Source organism: Triturus cristatus, chromosome 10, assembly GCF_964204655.1.
Source record: "Triturus cristatus chromosome 10, aTriCri1.1, whole genome shotgun sequence".
NCBI classification, from domain to species: domain Eukaryota; kingdom Metazoa; phylum Chordata; class Amphibia; order Caudata; family Salamandridae; genus Triturus; species Triturus cristatus.
This window is the reverse complement of record NC_140593.1, coordinates 846,031,177-846,047,398: the sequence shown is the minus strand read 5'-3', so window position 1 is coordinate 846,047,398 and position 16,222 is coordinate 846,031,177. Positions and strand designations below refer to the sequence as shown.

The window sequence follows — 16,222 nt, the reverse complement described above, 5'->3', positions numbered from 1 at the left end:
AAACCTGAAATCACGCTAGAAAAACACTTTGAATTTAATGTTCCTACACTGATGGTCCACCCCAGAAAAGCAGTTGCAAAGAAGTCCGGCACTGAAATTCTATACGCCAAAACTGGGAAACAGCGTGCAGGGAAAGGAACTTTCTCACCATACACGGCGTCTTATAGCATTGAAAAGAAGAAATGGTCCTATATAATAAGCAGCCTAAAAATAATTCCACAACATGGGCTCGTCCGGGATTTGAACCCGGGACCTCTCGCACCCGAAGCGAGAATCATACCCCTAGACCAACGAGCCTGATTCCCCTGTCAGCAATTTGAACAATTTCTGATGCGTCTTTCAGAAACAAAGCAGAGCTATTTGGCTGCTCTCTCTCTATGTGAGCCACACAAAGTCATGTTTTCTCTCAAGGTGTTGTTTTTTTCACTCTTGCAAGGAAGGGATCAGCCGATATCCTAGCTGCCAGTGAGCAGAAAAAAGGCACTGATGAGAACTGCAGGCACTTTCTGGCACTTGTACTTCTCTGCAAGTCCTGGACCCTTGCCCCATAAACTTCCACCCCAGAAGCAAGGGAGGGCCTGCCAATTCTTGCTCCTAAGAAAGAGGTGTTTGATTCTTGGATTCAAACACGCTCACTCAGCGCTCGATCAGGCTCGATCAGGCGAGATTTATATGAGTGGCTCGCAGGACTGAAACACTCACCTGGGAGACCCAGGGTGGCTGAATTCCCAGAATGGCCATTGTTGGGCAAGTCACCTCCTTTCCTCCTGCCTCAATCTAGAATTGGCTGCAAATCACAAGATAGAGTTCAATGTCCGTGTGTACTGCCTACTCCCAGCTACCTCTCTGTCTTCCTTATGTAAATTAAAATTCGCAAGGGGGGACCAATGACAATCTGCTCCTCCCACATAACCAGGAAGCCCTGTTGAACATGTCTGCCTGTGTTGTTGCAGGGACAGTGCCTTCTCCGCCCAAAAGGTGGCAGGAGAGCCTCACAACAAAGATGGGATCAACTGCTTAATGAGAAACCAGCACAGCAGTTAGTGTGATGGAGTGCAAATTTAACGGAAGGTGTGCCTGAGGTGTCCCTTCCAGGAATACATGGAATTGTGATTGAGGGCCCAGCCTGATCGTTGGTGGATTTCTCGTCATATGTTACAGGTCCGTGCAAAGATTGTGGTGTGTGGGGAATGCACTGCAAAAAAACAGGACGATTTAAGGGTGTAAAAGAGACCTGTCAGAAGTGGGATTTGAACCCACGCCTCCATGAGGAGACCAGAAGTCTCAGTTGCACTGAAAATCAAGCTCTCTTGAGTCTGGCGCCTTAGACCACTCGGCCATCCTGACAGCCCTGGCTATGTACAGGTCTGACTCTTCTGTCTGCACTTGCCAATGTTTGCACTTACAGCGTTCGCAGCAATGTCACAGGTGTAAAGGCCCCACAATACAACATGGCATGATAAAAAAAAAAGCTAGGCACAAGAGCGACCACTGATGGATGCGGATTACTTTGTTTCGTCTTGGAAAAGTAAAGGAAGTTTCCCACGGCTCGCTGGGTTCATGGACCGCCTCTTCTTAAGCTTGCATTGAGATAATAAGGTTTTAGAGGGTGCACATAAAAGCAGCTCATGCACAGTGTTTCTGCCCGGTCTCGAACCGGGGACCTTTCACGTGTTAGGCGAACATGATGACCACTACACTACAGAAATTAACTTGCTGTGTTTTACTGTTAGAGCAAGGTTCCTCTCAAGGATTCTCTCTACTTCTATTCTGCTGTATCAGCAGCCACTCAGAAAGCGAGGAGCAAGTGTGAAAACTGCAGAGATATCAGCCAACATGCTTGCAATTAGACGTATTAAAAATTTACTTATGCAGGCATCGACAGACAAATATCTGATGCCTAAATGCCAGCAAGTACAGCTTGGGAAAGCATCACCTGGGACACACACAGACTAAGCATGAAGGCAGAAAAAGCATGGATATCCGTTTTTCTTCTGAGGTTCAAAATAATTTGTGCAACAATGCGCCGAGTGTAATGAGAAATAGTCAGGCATTGTCAGTTTTGAGTAGGATTCGTATGTTTACCTCTAAAAAAGGGCTCGTCCGGGATTTGAACCCGGGACCTCTCGCACCCTAAGCGAGAATCATACCCCTAGACCAACGAGCCGAGGCACACAAGAGTCACCTTTTGCACCGGCTCCGGGGGTTATTGGCAGCGAGTTGGTGAATGATTCACCCAAAGCAAGCAACTGCACATGCTGCTCTCTTCTGCAATATGGTTGCTGTCTTTTCCATGGCCGTCATCGAACAAGAAATGAAAATACCTCCATCCTTCAGACATTTTGTTTGCTCTAGGTGTATGCTCTCGGTGAGGACAATAAAACAATTTCTGCTCTCATGCCTTGCTTTCATCAAGTAGGCCCACCCTTCAGTACAAAAGGACGTGCAAACGAATGGCGCAAACTATCGTCACTTCTCTTTTTGAGCTGTCACTGAAGCCCCTGGAGCACAGTACGTCACGCTGGTGAGGGATAGACAGCTTCCATTATCTCAGCTTTCCTATAAGTTGAGAGAGTAAATGCAAGCAATAAGCTGCTGTTTTTGCCCGGTCTCGAACCAGGGACCTTTCGCGTGTAAAGCGAACGTGATAACCACTACACCACAGAAACAGATACTCTTGCAGCAATCTTCTTGGCATGTAGTGGGCTGGAAAGCACAGACCAAGGGACAATGTCCATGAAGCTCAACGTTGGACCCTCCTTACCCGATCTCTTTCTTTGGAAGAAAGGAACGAGGACCACTTTTATTCCAAAAGGCGATTTTATGTTTAAAACGTTTTTATTGAGACAAAACAAACCATGGGGGAGGGGGACAGGAGGCAGGATACGTGGAATACAGTCAAAGAAGAAGGGATGCATCTCCAGAGGGTTGGCAATAGGTGAAGCGTTGGCTCAGAGGGAAGGACACAGTAAATGAACGCTAGAATTACAAGCTGTGGAATCCCACGCGCGTATCCGACACCCAAAAGCAGAGCAATGAAACCCCCCCCAATCAACCCCTCAACAGAACACAGTCCCCCCCCTCCCATCCCCCATCCTCCCAGTACAAAAACAACAACACTCCCCCCTCCCCCCGTCCTATGGTCCCGCAGCAAAGTAGCCCTAACCAGGAAGCCCCGCACAGCCCCCCCCCCCCCCGCCGGGGGTCCCCATCTCACATGTAAGCTAGTCCGCCGGGGTCACCGGCGGCCGCAGCCTGAGAAGCCTAAGATACCTCGGGCAGGTGAGCTCCCGGAATTCAGTGGACAGCAGCGCTAGAAAGGGTTGCCATAGCTCCTCAAATTGGTCTATCTCCCCCGCAACCGTAAGCGACAGCTTCTCCATCCCCAGCACATGCCAGAGTCTGTGCAACCAACCGGTGATGGAGGGGGCGGTGGATGTGCGCCAGTGGATCAGAATGTTCTGAACCGCAGACCCCAGCGCTATCGCAATCTGCCTACCCCTGCGGGACTTCAGTGGGTACATTAGGTCATTGGGGAGGCCCAGCAGGACATACGCCGGGAGGCGCGGCAGCTCTATGCCAAAGTGCTCATCCACCTCGTCCAGAACTTCCTTCCAGTAGGCGGTCAGCACTGGGCAATCCCATAGGATGTGTGTAAGGGTACCTTCCTGCCCGCAGCTCCGCCAGCACCCCTTGTCAGTGTGTCTATGCATTTCATACAGTCTCTCCGGGGTGTAGTACCAGTATGTGGACACTTTAGTGAAGGTTTCCGTAAGGCCCGTGTGGTATGCAGAGTGCCGCGCCCGATACGCAATTTTGTCCCATTCCTTGTGGCTGAGTGTCCTACCCAATTCCCTGTGCCAACGCTCCCTCCCCGGATTGTAGTAGTGAAACGGCGGGGGTTGTAGGTGTTTGTACAGATCAGTGATCAGTTTAGCGTCGGAGGTCCGAGTAGCCAACCACCGCTCATACGGTGTAATTGGACGGGCAGCGGCGGCACGCACCTGAGGCTGGAGGGCCCAATGCCGAACTTGCATGTAGCGCAATCTGTCCAGCTCCGTCAGGCCGAACTCCTGGCGGAGTTGCTGAAAAGGAACCACTCCTTCCGGGCCATAGATCTGGAAGAGTGCCCTGCAGCCCGCCTGCACCCAGTGGGAGAAAACCCCCGGCTCCATCCCAGGGGAGAAGTCCGGGTTGCCCGCAATGGGCGTGAGCGGCGAAGGGAAGGTGGTAAGGCCCCGGGCCTCACAGACCGCGTCCCACACACGCAGGGGGACCCGCGTAACAAAGGAAGCGTAAAGATTAGCGGGGCGGTGCGCGCGGCGCAGGAATGGAACCTCTTGTAAGGTGCGGCCCGCCACTGCCTGGTCTTGGAAGAGCCAATGTTTGTCGGACTCCCACCTGCTCCACTCCACCAGATAGCGGAGCTGTGCCGCCTGAAAGTACTTACGGAGGTCCGGAATGCCGAGACCCCCCGCTTCCGGAGCAAGCGTGGAGAGGACCCTCTTCATGCGTGGCCTGCGGCCCTGCCAGACAAAGCGGGAGATGTCAGCCTGCATTTGTCGTATCCAGCCCACCGGGGGTTGGAGCGGAAGGGCCCGGAAAAGATATAGTATCTGGGGCAGCACCGTCATTTTGACCGCCGCGATTCGCCCCAGCCAGGACAGGAGGCCCTTGTTCCAGCGGCCAAGCTCGTCCTTGATCTTCCTGCTGAGGGAGGCATAATTGGCCGTAACCATCTCCGACAGTGTAGGCGCCAGCAGAATCCCCAGATACGGCACCGTGGACGAGGACCACTGCATGGGGAAGAGCCGTTGGAGATCCCTCCTGGTTTCCGCAGCCAGGGACACGTCCAGTGCCATCGACTTGCTCATATTCATTTTGAAGCCGGCCACCCCCGCGAAGGCGTCCAACTCTCGGAGGCAAGTAGGCAGCGACCTCCTAGGGTCGTCCAAAGTCAGCAGGACATCGTCCGCATAGAGACTGACGGTGTGGACGTACTGGCCCATCCGGACCCCGACAGCATCCGGATTGTCACGAATCCTCTGAGCAAACGGCTCCATGTAGAGGGCAAACAGGAGCGGCGAGAGAGGGCAGCCCTGCCGCGTGCCGCGCTCGATGGCAAAGCTACCAGAGCTACACCCGTTTACCCGCACCGACGCTGAAGGATGCTTATAGCAATTAAATACCATGGTGCGGAACTTATCGCCGATTCCCAGTTTCTTAAGGACCCGCTCAAGATACGGCCAGTGAACTCTGTCGAAGGCCTTCTCTGCATCAACGGACAACAACATCCGCTCCCCCGAGATCCTTGAGGCCTTCTCCAGAACATGTGTCACCCTCTTGGTGTTGTCAACCGTCTGTCTACCGGGCACAAAACCAGCCTGGTCCGCCTCCACCAGGTCGGGGAGGTGTGGACCCAGCCTGGCTGCGAGAATCCCCGTGTACAACTTGAGGTCGACATTTAGGAGAGAGATGGGCCGGTATGAGCCGCAAAGGGCCCGGTCCTTCCCAGGCTTCGGGATTACCGCGACCGTCGCCCTTAGGAGATCCGGAGGGATGGCTCCCGGTGCGGAGAAAGAGTTAAACAGCCGCGTAAGGACAGGGGCCACGGCCGTGCAAAAAGTCTTGTAGAATAGCGACGTGAACCCGTCCGGGCCCGGGGCCTTGCCATGTTTCAGCCGCGCAATAGCTGAAATCACTTCCTCCACATGGATGTCCCGCTCCAGGTGGTCAGCCTGAGCCGGGTCCAGTACCGGGAGGGTCACCGACTCCAAATAGCTATCGGTCTCCCGTGGCGGGGAGGGCTCCTCAGCATACAGCGCCTCGTAGAAGCCGCGGAAAGACTCCGCTACCTCCGCGTCCCCGGAGACAACCCCCCCGTCCGCGCCCACCAATTCTTTCACGACGCTGCGCTGTTGCGCGACCCGGAGCCGGTGTGCTAGGAGCTTGCCACATCTGTCCCCCCCAGTGTAGTAGGCATGTTTCAGACGTAAGGCGGCGTACTCCGCCCTATCAAGATCCAGAGCCGAGAGGAGCTTCCTCGCTGCCTTCAACTGCCTCCAGACCCTCGGCGCTCCCGTACGGCGGTGGACCTGCTCAAGCTCCCGAACTTGAGCCGTCAACTCATCCCTCTTCAGTTGTCGCTCCTTATTCTCGGCTGCAGAGATAGAGATGAATTCCCCCCGTAGGACGGCCTTCAATGCCGCCCACTGTGTCGCCTGCGAGGTGTCAGTGTTGCTATTGTGAGTGAGATAGTCCTGTATGACCTCCCCGATGCGTTGCACCACCGATTTTTTGTGTAGAAGTGTGTCCCGGAGGCGCCACACCCCCCGAGAGGGGGAGGCCGCCGGCCACTGGAAAACGCCGATAACTGGAGAGTGGTCAGACAGGGTCAGGACCCCGATGTCCGCCGCCGTGGCAGCGGCACGCATCGGTCCACTCACCAGGAGGTAGTCCAGCCGTGAGTAAGTGCGGTGTGCGTGCGAGAAGAAAGAGTAGTCCCTATCCGTGGGGTGCAGGGAGCGCCAGAGATCATGCAAGTCCATGTCCGCAATTCGGGCCTTCCCAGCCTGGGACAGTTCCCCCGTCTGCGGGAAGCGCTGCGCCGATCTGTCCATCCCAGAGTCAAAGACAATGTTGAGGTCTCCGCCCAAGATAACGTGTCGGTCCGGGGAAGCAGTGACATCCACCAGCGCGGAGTCTAGGAAGCGCTCCTGGTGCTCGTTTGGGCTATAAACGGAGCCAACCGTAAATGCTATGCCTCCCAGGCTCATGCGATACGCAAGGAGCCTCCCCTTCTGTTCAGCACACTTATGCAACACCTCCCCCCGAAAGGAGCTCGCTAGGAGAATGGCTACCCCTGCCGTCTTGTTCGCTGCCGAGGAAAAGAACTGGGTGGGGAACTTAGCAGAGCGCATCCTGTGGCAGTCTCGGGGCAGTAAGTGTGTCTCCTGCAAAAGGCAAATGTCCGCCTGCGTCCCCTCCAGCAACGACAGGATCGCCCTGCGCTTCACCGGGTTATTCAGACCCTGAACATTAAGGGTCACTACCTTTAGGCCCGGCATTCCTCGCAGGGATCGGGAGCGCCATGCAATGGGTAGGGAATCAGCGGGTGGGGCGCGCGGGGCCGCAGCGCGGGACAAGCCAAGACAAAGCGGGCAAAGACAACATCGGACGGGACCTTCCCAACCCCAAAACAACCCCCTCCCCCACCCAAAACACAACCTTGGCAACTAGCCATCCCCAAACTCAAACACCCCATAGTCTCAGTCAAGCCCCAAAACGGGCAAGTCCGCAGAAAATAGCAAAGTGGACGTCCAGCCACTCACCTCCGCCCGCTCCCCCCCAACCCCCCCGCCCCGTGCCAAGCATGTTTAAGAAGCTAAAGACATCTCCCCCCGGAGTGTATGTTAGGCCGTCAAGGCCACGCTAGAGGAGCCGATCGAGTCCCCGGCCGCCGCCCTCAGGGCGTCTGCCATGTCCGCCCTAATGGTAGGGGAGTCCGGGCGCCCTGCACTGGTCGCTGAGCGCCGCCTCGATGACCTCCGCCGATTCCGTCCCTCCGAGGACCTCCACGACGGCGTAGCTCCCTCTTCCTCCGCTGCCGTGAGCCCCAGGACACCACAAATGTCTTGCAAGGAGCGTAGCTGATGCAATACCCCGTTCCACCGAAAAATCAAGCGGAAGGGGTGACCCCAAGAGTACGGCGTCTCATGCTCGCGCAAAAAGTCAGTGGCAATCCTAAAGGACCTGCGTTTCTGTAGAGTGATGGCAGAGAGGTCCTGGTACAGCGCCACCGGCCGATCCCGAAAGGTCAGGGGCTGTTTCCTGCGGGCTTCAGCCATGATACGCTCCTTTAGTGGAAAGTCGGGCAGGAAGGCCAGAATGTCCGGCGGGGGTGCCGATGGCTGGCGCTGGCGGCCAACCCTATGCGCCCTGTCGATGCTGATGGGAAAGTCCGCGGCCTCCCCCAGGATTTCTCGGAACAGGGCCCGCAGATAGCCCCCCAGATCGGACCCCTCATCCGCAGTCGGCACGCCACGCACTCGGATGTTGTTCCTCCGAGATCTGTTCTCGAGGTCCTCAGAGTGGGCCTGGAGCTCCACACACTGTTCCCGGAGGCGAAGAACGTCCTGCTGGAGGTGGACTATCTCCTCCGCTCGCTGTTGGCCCTCCGTCTCCACCGCCTCCACACGCTCACCTAGGCCCTCCACCTCTCTGCGCACTTCTCGGACCTCGCTGGCCACCTCCCGCTTCAGTGTCTGGAAGTCCTCCCTGAGGGAGCTAAACAGTTCCTCCATGAAGGCCCTCGTGACGGGTGGCTCCCCTCCAGTCACATCCGCCGGAGCCCGGGAGGGCCCCGGCGAGGGCTGTGTCCTGTCCCGCAAGTGCTGGGCCCTGCCAAGCATGTCCGGCAGAGTACGGTCCCCTTTCTTCGGGCCTCCTTTCCCAGCCATCGTCAGCTCCGCAGTCGGGCCCCGATCCAGGCGTCCCAGAGATGCTCAGCCGCCGGCAAGCACTCGGGCCGGGGGATCCCCCACAAGTGAGGTCGCTGCGTCACAGGTGACAAAATGGCGGCCGAGCCCGGTCACCGTCAGCCGCAAGAGCTAGCGTGAGACAACCAAGGGGGCCGCAGCGAGGGGGTCCCAACAGCTCATCCCTCCGGTAGTCAAGACAGCAATATCGGGAGGTCGTGTGCAGCCAGCATCCAGGGCTCAGCGGAGGTCGCCACCACTGCTCCTTCGGGGACAAAATGGCGGCCGGGCGGAGCAAGCCACACCGACTAGGCCCGGCGACACCCCCGGGGCCTCCGAGGTGCCCCACCGTGAAATAAGTTCCACCACCGGCCCCCGTTAGTCACGCACAGGGGGCCAGATGATCCGACCCCAACAAGGAGTCCGCCGTACCTCGGCTAGGGGTCAGGGCCTCCGCAGTGCCAGGTGTCGCCGTCACCAGTCCGAGTGCCGGGGCACCCGTCCCAAGCCCTCCACACCGTCGGGCCCCTTCCCGCCAGGCTCCTTCAGTCACCGTCGAGCGGCGGGCCAGATCCCCTCCAGACCGCAGCTTTCAGCACCAGGCCCAACCGAGGCGCCCGGACAGCTCTCCCATACGCTCCGCCCCTCGGGCTCACCGCCGTCGTCCCCTGATCTCAGACGAACTTTTTGGGGGGGTTCCCCCGGGGCGATCCGGACCAAAACAGCACCGATGTGTGCCCCTGATGTTCCGCCACGCTCCTCTCCCGCGCCGAGCCTCAGCGGGGGGAGAAAAGCATAACAAAAAGGCTTTAGCTTGGCCGGGCCGGAGGAGCTACGGGAGGAAGCGTCCGCTCACCCCGCCATCTTGGCCACGCCGGCAAAAAAGGCGATTTTAAAACCAAACCTGAAATCACGCTAGAAAAACACTTTGAATTTAATGTTCCTACACTGATGGTCCACCCCAGAAAAGCAGTTGCAAAGAAGTCCGGCACTGAAATTCTATACGCCAAAACTGGGAAACAGCGTGCAGGGAAAGGAACTTTCTCACCATACACGGCGTCTTATAGCATTGAAAAGAAGAAATGGTCCTATATAATAAGCAGCCTAAAAATAATTCCACAACATGGGCTCGTCCGGGATTTGAACCCGGGACCTCTCGCACCCGAAGCGAGAATCATACCCCTAGACCAACGAGCCTGATTCCCCTGTCAGCAATTTGAACAATTTCTGATGCGTCTTTCAGAAAAAAAGCAGTGCTATTTGGCTGCTCTCTCTCTATGTGAGCCACACAAAGTCATGTTTTCTCTCAAGGTGTTGTTTTTTTCACTCTTGCAAGGAAGGGATCAGCCGATATCCTAGCTGCCAGTGAGCAGAAAAAAGGCACTGATGAGAACTGCAGGCACTTTCTGGCACTTGTACTTCTCTGCAAGTCCTGGACCCTTGCCCCATAAACTTCCACCCCAGAAGCAACGGAGGGCCTGCCAATTCTTGCTCCTAAGAAAGAGGTGTTTGATTCTTGGATTCAAACACGCTCACTCAGCGCTCGATCAGGCTCGATCAGGCGAGATTTATATGAGTGGCTCGCAGGACTGAAACACTCACCTGGGAGACCCAGGGTGGCTGAATTCCCAGAATGGCCATTGTTGGGCAAGTCACCTCCTTTCCTCCTGCCTCAATCTAGAATTGGCTGCAAATCACAAGATAGAGTTCAATGTCCGTGTGTACTGCCTACTCCCAGCTACCTCTCTGTCTTCCTTATGTAAATTAAAATTCGCAAGGGGGGACCAATGACAATCTGCTCCTCCCACATAACCAGGAAGCCCTGTTGAACATGTCTGCCTGTGTTGTTGCAGGGACAGTGCCTTCTCCGCCCAAAAGGTGGCAGGAGAGCCTCACAACAAAGATGGGATCAACTGCTTAATGAGAAACCAGCACAGCAGTTAGTGTGATGGAGTGCAAATTTAATGGAAGGTGTGCCTGAGGTGTCCCTTCCAGGAATACATGGAATTGTGATTGAGGGCCCAGCCTGATCGTTGGTGGATTTCTCGTCATATGTTACAGGTCCGTGCAAAGATTGTGGTGTGTGGGGAATGCACTGCAAAAAACAGGACGATTTATGGGTGTAAAAGAGACCTGTCAGAAGTGGGATTTGAACCCACGCCTCCATGAGGAGACCAGAAGTCTCAGTTGCACTGAAGATCAAGCTCTCTTGAGTCTGGCGCCTTAGACCACTCGGCCATCCTGACAGCCCTGGCTATGTGCAGGTCTGACTCTTCTGTCTGCACTTGCCAATGTTTGCACTTACAGCGTTCGCAGCAATGTCACAGGTGTAAAGGCCCCACAATACAACATGGCATGATAAAAAAAAAAAGCTAGGCACAAGAGCGACCACTGATGGATGCGGATTACTTTGTTTCGTCTTGGAAAAGTAAAGGAAGTTTCCCACGGCTCGCTGGGTTCATGGACCGCCTCTTCTTAAGCTTGCATTGAGATAATAAGGTTTTAGAGGGTGCACATAAAAGCAGCTCATGCACAGTGTTTCTGCCCGGTCTCGAACCGGGGACCTTTCGCGTGTTAGGCGAACGTGATGACCACTACACTACAGAAATTAACTTGCTGTGTTTTACTGTTAGAGCAAGGTTCCTCTCAAGGATTCTCTCTACTTCTATTCTGCTGTATCAGCAGCCACTCAGAAAGCGAGGAGCAAGTGTGAAAACTGCAGAGATATCAGCCAACATGCTTGCAATTAGACGTATTAAAAATGTACTTATGCAGGCATCGACAGACAAATATCTGATGCCTAAATGCCAGCAAGTACAGCTTGGGAAAGCATCACCTGGGACACACACAGACTAAGCATGAAGGCAGAAAAAGCATGGATATCCGTTTTTCTTCTGAGGTTCAAAATAATTTGTGCAACAATGCGCCGAGTGTAATGAGAAATTGTCAGGCATTGTCAGTTTTGAGTAGGATTCGTATGCTTACCTCTAAAAAAGGGCTCGTCCGGGATTTGAACCCGGGACCTCTCGCACCCTAAGCGAGAATCATACCCCTAGACCAACGAGCCGAGGCACACAAGAGTCGCCTTTTGCACCGGCTCCGGGGGTTATTGGCAGCGAGTTGGTGAATGATTCACCCAAAGCAAGCAACTGCACATGCTGCTCTCTTCTGCAATATGGTTGCTGTCTTTTCCATGGCCGTCATCGAACAAGAAATGAAAATACCTCCATCCTTCAGACATTTTGTTTGCTCTAGGTGTATGCTCTCGGTGAGGACAATAAAACAATTTCTGCTCTCATGCCTTGCTTTCATCAAGTAGGCCCACCCTTCAGTACAAAAGGACGTGCAAACGAATGGCGCAAACTATCGTCACTTCTCTTTTTGAGCTGTCACTGATGCCCCTGGAGCACAGTACGTCACGCTGGTGAGGGATAGACAGCTTCCATTATCTCAGCTTTCCTATAAGTTGAGAGAGTAAATGCAAACAATAAGCTGCTGTTTCTGCCCAGTCTCGAACCAGGGACCTTTCGCGTGTAAAGCGAACGTGATAACCACTACACCACAGAAACAGATACTTTTGCCGCAATCTTCTTGGCATGTAGTGGGCTGGAAAGCACAGACCAAGGGCCAATGTCCATGAAGCTCAACGTTGGACCCTCCTTACCCGATCTCTTTCTTTGGAAGAAAGCAACGAGGACCACTTTTATTCCAAAAGGCGATTTTAAAACCATACCTGAAATCACGCTAGAAAAACACTTTGAATTTAATGTTCCTACACTGATGGTCCACCCCAGAAAAGCAGTTGCAAAGAAGTCCGGCACTGAAATTCTATACGCCAAAACTGGGAAACAGCGTGCAGGGAAAGGAACTTTTTCACCATACACGGCGTCTTATAGCATTGAAAAGAAGAAATGGTCCTACATAATAAGCAGCCTAAAAATAATTCCACAACATGGGCTCGTCCGGGATTTGAACCCGGGACCTCTCGCACCCGAAGTGAGAATCATACCCCTAGACCAACGAGCCTGATTCCCCTGTCAGCAATTTGAACAATTTCTGATGCGTCTTTCAGAAACAAAGCAGTGCTATTTGGCTGCTCTCTCTCTATGTGAGCCACACAAAGTCATGTTTTCTCTCAAGGTGTTGTTTTTTTCACTCTTGCAAGGAAGGGATCAGCCGATATCCTAGCTGCCAGTGAGCAGAAAAAAGGCACTGATGAGAACTGCAGGCACTTTCTGGCACTTGTACTTCTCTGCAAGTCCTGGACCCTTGCCCCATTAACTTCCACCCCAGAAGCAAGGGAGGGCCTGCCAATTCTTGCTCCTAAGAAAGAGGTGTTTGATTCTTGGATTCAAACACGCTCACTCAGCACTCAATGAGGCTCGATCAGGCGAGATTTATATGAGTGGCTCGCAGGACTGAAACACTCACCTGGGAGACCCAGGGTGGCTGAATTCCCAGAATGGCCATTGTTGGGCAAGTCACCTCCTTTCCTCCTGCCGCAATCTAGAATTGGCTGCAAATCACAAGATAGCGTTCAATGTCCGTGTGTACTGCCTACTCCCAGCTACCTCTCTGTCTTCCTTATGTAAATTAAAATTCGCAAGGGGGGACCAATGACAATCTGCTCCTCCCACATAACCAGGAAGCCCTGTTGAACATGTCTGCCTGTGTTGTTGCAGGGACAGTGCCTTCTCCGCCCAAAAGGTGGCAGGAGAGCCTCACAACAAAGATGGGATCAACTGCTTAATGAGAAACCAGCACAGCAGTTAGTGTGATGGAGTGCAAATTTAACGGAAGGTGTGCCTGAGGTGTCCCTTCCAGGAATACATGGAATTGTGATTGAGGGCCCAGCCTGATCGTTGGTGGATTTCTCGTCATATGTTACAGGTCCGTGCAAAGATTGTGGTGTGTGGGGAATGCACTGCAAAAAAACAGGACGATTTAAGGGTGTAAAACAGACCTGTCAGAAGTGGGATTTGAACCCACGCCTCCATGAGGAGACCAGAAGTCTCAGTTGCACTGAAGATCAAGCTCTCTTGAGTCTGGCGCCTTAGACCACTCGGCCATCCTGACAGCCCTGGCTATGTACAGGTCTGACTCTTCTGTCTGCACTTGCCAATGTTTGCACTTACAGCGTTCGCAGCAATGTCACAGGTGTAAAGGCCCCACAATACAACATGGCATGATAAAAAAAAAAGCTAGGCACAAGAGCGACCACTGATGGATGCGGATTACTTTGTTTCGTCTTGGAAAAGTAAAGGAAGTTTCCCACGGCTCGCTGGGTTCATGGACCGCCTCTTCTTAAGCTTGCATTGAGATAATAAGGTTTTAGAGGGTGCACATAAAAGCAGCTCATGCACAGTGTTTCTGCCCGGTCTCGAACCGGGGACCTTTCGCGTGTTAGGCGAACGTGATGACCACTACACTACAGAAATTAACTTGCTGTGTTTTACTGTTAGAGCAAGGTTCCTCTCAAGGATTCTCTCTACTTCTATTCTGCTGTATCAGCAGCCACTCAGAAAGCGAGGAGCAAGTGTGAAAACTGCAGAGATATCAGCCAACATGCTTGCAATTAGACGTATTAAAAATTTACTTATGCAGGCATCGCCAGACAAATATCTGATGCCTAAATGCCAACAAGTACAGCTTGGGAAAGCATCACCTGGGACACACACAGACTAAGCATGAAGGCAGAAAAAGCATGGATATCCGTTTTTCTTCTGAGGTTCAAAATAATTTGTGCAACAATGCGCCGAGTGTAATGAGAAATAGTCAGGCATTGTCAGTTTTGAGTAGGATTCGTATGTTTACCTCTAAAAAAGGGCTCGTCCGGGATTTGAACCCGGGACCTCTCGCACCCTAAGCGAGAATCATACCCCTAGACCAACGAGCCGAGGCACACAAGAGTCACCTTTTGCACCGGCTCCGGGGGTTATTGGCAGCGAGTTGGTGAATGATTCACCCAAAGCAAGCAACTGCACATGCTGCTCTCTTCTGCAATATGGTTGCTGTCTTTTCCATGGCCGTCATCGAACAAGAAATGAAAATACCTCCATCCTTCAGACATTTTGTCTGCTCTAGGTGTAAGCTCTCGGTGAGGACAATAAAACAATTTCTGCTCTCATGCCTTGCTTTCATCAAGTAGGCCCACCCTTCAGTACAAAAGGACGTGCAAACGAATGGCGCAAACTATCGTCACTTCTCTTTTTGAGCTGTCACTGAAGCCCCTGGAGCACAGTACGTCACGCTGGTGAGGGATAGACAGCTTCCATTATCTCAGCTTTCCTATAAGTTGAGAGAGTAAATGCAAGCAATAAGCTGCTGTTTTTGCCCGGTCTCGAACCAGGGACCTTTCGCGTGTAAAGCGAACGTGATAACCACTACACCACAGAAACAGATACTCTTGCAGCAATCTTCTTGGCATGTAGTGGGCTGGAAAGCACAGACCAAGGGACAATGTCCATGAAGCTCAACGTTGGACCCTCCTTACCCGATCTCTTTCTTTGGAAGAAAGGAACGAGGACCACTTTTATTCCAAAAGGCGATTTTAAAACCAAACCTGAAATCACGCTAGAAAAACACTTTGAATTTAATGTTCCTACACTGATGGTCCACCCCAGAAAAGCAGTTGCAAAGAAGTCCGGCACTGAAATTCTATACGCCAAAACTGGGAAACAGCGTGCAGGGAAAGGAACTTTCTCACCATACACGGCGTCTTATAGCATTGAAAAGAAGAAATGGTCCTATATAATAAGCAGCCTAAAAATAATTCCACAACATGGGCTCGTCCGGGATTTGAACCCGGGACCTCTCGCACCCGAAGCGAGAATCATACCCCTAGACCAACGAGCCTGATTCCCCTGTCAGCAATTTGAACAATTTCTGATGCGTCTTTCAGAAACAAAGCAGTGCTATTTGGCTGCTCTCTCTCTATGTGAGCCACACAAAGTCATGTTTTCTCTCAAGGTGTTGTTTTTTTCACTCTTGCAAGGAAGGGATCAGCCGATATCCTAGCTGCCAATGAGCAGAAAAAAGGCACTGATGAGAACTGCAGGCACTTTCTGGCACTTGTACTTCTCTGCAAGTCCTGGACCCTTGCCCCATAAACTTCCACCCCAGAAGCAAGGGAGGGCCTGCCAATTCTTGCTCCTAAGAAAGAGGTGTTTGATTCTTGGATTCAAACACGCTCACTCAGCGCTCGATCAGGCTCGATCAGGCGAGATTTATATGAGTGGCTCGCAGGACTGAAACACTCACCTGGGAGACCCAGGGTGGCTGAATTCCCAGAATGGCCATTGTTGGGCAAGTCACCTCCTTTCCTCCTGCCTCAATCTAGAATTGGCTGCAAATCACAAGATAGAGTTCAATGTCCGTGTGTACTGCCTACTCCCAGCTACCTCTCTGTCTTCCTTATGTAAATTAAAATTCGCAAGGGGGGACCAATGACAATCTGCTCCTCCCACATAACCAGGAAGCCCTGTTGAACATGTCTGCCTGTGTTGTTGCAGGGACAGTGCCTTCTCCGCCCAAAAGGTGGCAGGAGAGCCTTACAACAAAGATGGGATCAACTGCTTAATGAGAAACCAGCACAGCAGTTAGTGTGATGGAGTGCAAATTTAACGGAAGGTGTGCCTGAGGTGTCCCTTCCAGGAATACATGGAATTGTGATTGAGGGCCCAGCCTGATCGTTGGTGGATTTCTCGTCATATGTTACAGGTCCGTGCAAAGATTGTGGTGTGTGG

The 16,222-nt window shown here is 53.0% G+C and overlaps 11 non-coding genes across 11 annotated transcripts; all 11 read right to left on the bottom strand.

Annotated features, from left to right (window-relative positions):
• Positions 1 to 225: 225 nt before the first annotated feature.
• TRNAP-CGG (transfer RNA proline (anticodon CGG)) lies at positions 226 to 297 on the bottom strand. Its single transcript has one exon. It is a non-coding gene; the product is annotated as a tRNA-Pro (tRNA).
• Positions 298 to 1,235: 938 nt separating this feature from the next.
• Positions 1,236 to 1,347, bottom strand: TRNAL-CAA (transfer RNA leucine (anticodon CAA)). Its single transcript has 2 exons — positions 1,310 to 1,347; positions 1,236 to 1,281 (listed from the first exon to the last, which is right to left on the bottom strand). It is a non-coding gene; the product is annotated as a tRNA-Leu (tRNA).
• Positions 1,348 to 2,095: 748 nt separating this feature from the next.
• Positions 2,096 to 2,167, bottom strand: TRNAP-AGG (transfer RNA proline (anticodon AGG)). The gene has a single exon. It is a non-coding gene; the product is annotated as a tRNA-Pro (tRNA).
• Positions 2,168 to 9,602: 7,435 nt separating this feature from the next.
• TRNAP-CGG (transfer RNA proline (anticodon CGG)) lies at positions 9,603 to 9,674 on the bottom strand. Its single transcript has one exon. It is a non-coding gene; the product is annotated as a tRNA-Pro (tRNA).
• Positions 9,675 to 10,611: 937 nt separating this feature from the next.
• Positions 10,612 to 10,723, bottom strand: TRNAL-CAA (transfer RNA leucine (anticodon CAA)). The gene is made up of 2 exons: positions 10,686 to 10,723; positions 10,612 to 10,657 (listed from the first exon to the last, which is right to left on the bottom strand). It is a non-coding gene; the product is annotated as a tRNA-Leu (tRNA).
• Positions 10,724 to 11,472: 749 nt separating this feature from the next.
• On the bottom strand, positions 11,473 to 11,544 carry TRNAP-AGG (transfer RNA proline (anticodon AGG)). The gene has a single exon. It is a non-coding gene; the product is annotated as a tRNA-Pro (tRNA).
• Positions 11,545 to 11,973: 429 nt separating this feature from the next.
• Positions 11,974 to 12,046, bottom strand: TRNAV-UAC (transfer RNA valine (anticodon UAC)). The gene has a single exon. It is a non-coding gene; the product is annotated as a tRNA-Val (tRNA).
• Positions 12,047 to 12,431: 385 nt separating this feature from the next.
• On the bottom strand, positions 12,432 to 12,503 carry TRNAP-CGG (transfer RNA proline (anticodon CGG)). Its single transcript has one exon. It is a non-coding gene; the product is annotated as a tRNA-Pro (tRNA).
• Positions 12,504 to 13,441: 938 nt separating this feature from the next.
• TRNAL-CAA (transfer RNA leucine (anticodon CAA)) lies at positions 13,442 to 13,553 on the bottom strand. Its single transcript has 2 exons — positions 13,516 to 13,553; positions 13,442 to 13,487 (listed from the first exon to the last, which is right to left on the bottom strand). It is a non-coding gene; the product is annotated as a tRNA-Leu (tRNA).
• Positions 13,554 to 14,301: 748 nt separating this feature from the next.
• On the bottom strand, positions 14,302 to 14,373 carry TRNAP-AGG (transfer RNA proline (anticodon AGG)). Its single transcript has one exon. It is a non-coding gene; the product is annotated as a tRNA-Pro (tRNA).
• An 887-nt stretch (positions 14,374 to 15,260) lies between these two features.
• Positions 15,261 to 15,332, bottom strand: TRNAP-CGG (transfer RNA proline (anticodon CGG)). The gene has a single exon. It is a non-coding gene; the product is annotated as a tRNA-Pro (tRNA).
• Positions 15,333 to 16,222: the final 890 nt, after the last annotated feature.